Genomic DNA, 1867 nt, shown 5'->3' with positions numbered 1-1867 from the left:
CTGGTTGGATCTCCTTGCAGTATAAGGGACTCTCAAGAGTCTTCTCCAACACCACAGTTCGAAAGCATCGATTCTTCGGCGATCAGCTTTCTTCACAGTCCAACTCTCACATCCATACATGACCACGGGAAAAACCATTGCCTTGACTAGACGGACCTTGGTTGGCAAAGTAATGTCTCTGCTTTTTAATATACTATCAAGGTTGGTCATAACTTTCCTTCCAAGGAGCAAGCGTCTTTTAATTTCATGGCTGCAATCAGCATCTGCAGTGATTTTGGAGCCCAGAAAAACAAAGTCTGACACTGTTTCCACTGTTTTTCCATCTATTTCCCATGAAGTGATGGGACCAGATGCCATGATCTTTGTTTTCTGAATGTTGAGCTTCAAGCCAACCTTTTCACTCTCCTCTTTCACTTTCATCAAGAGGCTTTTGAGTTCCTCTTCACTTTCTGCCATAAGGGTAGTGTCATCTGCATATCTGAGGTTATTGATATTTCTCCCAGCAATCTTGATTCCAGCTTGTGCTTCTTCCAGCCCAGCGTTCCTCATGATGTACTCTGCATATAAATTAAATAAGCAAGGTGACAATATACAACCTTGACGTACACCTTTTCCTACTTGGAACCAGTCTGTTGTTCCATGACCAGTTCTAACTGTTGCTTCCTGACCTGCATACAGGTTTCTCAAGAGACAGGTCAGGTGGTCTGGGATTCCCATCTCTTTCAGAATGTTCCACAGTTTACTGTGATCCACACAGTCAAAGGCTTTGGCATAGTCAATGAAGCAGAAATAGATGTTTTTCTGAAACTCTCTTGCTTTCTCCATGATCCAGCGGATGTTGGCAATTTGATCTCTGGTGCCTCTGCCTTTTCTAAAACCTGCTTGAACATCTGGGAGTTCACGGTTTACATACTGCTGAAGCCTGGCTTGGAGAATTTTGAGCATGACTTTACTAGCGTGTGAGATGAGTACATGCTAGTAAAGTAATGCTCAAAATTCTCCAAGCCAGCCTTCAGCAATATGTGAACCATGAACTTCCAGATGTTTAAGCTGGTTTTAGAAAAGGCAGAGGAACCAGAGATCAAATTGCCAACATACGCTGGATCATCGAAAACACAAGAGAGTTCCAGAAAAGCATCTATTTCTGCCTTAATGACTATGCCAAAGCCTTTGACTATGTGGATCACAATAAATTGGAAAATTCTGAAAGAGGTGGGAATACCAGACCACCTGACCTGCCTCTTGAGAAACCTGTATGCAGGTCAGGAAGCAACACTTAGAACTGGACATGGAACAACAGACTGGTTCCAAATAGGAAAAGGAGTCCGTCAAGGTTGTATATTGTCACCCTGCTTATTTAACTTATATGCAGAGTTCAGTTCAGTTCAGTCGCTCAGTCGTGTCCAACTTTCCGCCACCCCATGAATCACAGCACGCCAGGCCTCCCTATCCATCACCAAATCCCAGAGTTCACTCAAACTCATGTCCACAGAGTCGGTGATGCCATCCAACCATCTCATCCTCAGTCGTCCCCTTCTCCTCCCGCCCCCAACCTTTCCCAGCATCAGAGTCTTTTCCAGTGAGTCAACTCGTCGCATGAGATGGCCAAAGTATTGCAGTTTCAGCTTTAGCATCAGTCCTTCCAATGAACACCCAGGATAGATCTCCCTTAGAATGGACTGGTTGGATCTCCTTGTGGTACAAGACACTCTCAAGAGTCTTCTCCAACACCACAGTTCAAAAGCATCAATTCTTCGGCGATCAGCTTTCTTCACAGTCCAACTCTCACATCCATACATGACCACGGGAAAAACCATAGCCTTGACTAGACGGACCTATGTTAGCAAACTAATGTCTCTGCTTTTTA

The sequence above is a fragment of the Moschus berezovskii genome, chromosome 1 (assembly GCF_049115385.1).
Source record: "Moschus berezovskii isolate FMDL1 chromosome 1, NW_MosBer_1.0, whole genome shotgun sequence".
In the NCBI taxonomy this organism is placed as follows: domain Eukaryota; kingdom Metazoa; phylum Chordata; class Mammalia; order Artiodactyla; family Moschidae; genus Moschus; species Moschus berezovskii.
The sequence above is the reverse complement of the archived record's forward strand: the minus strand, read 5'-3'. Positions refer to the sequence as shown.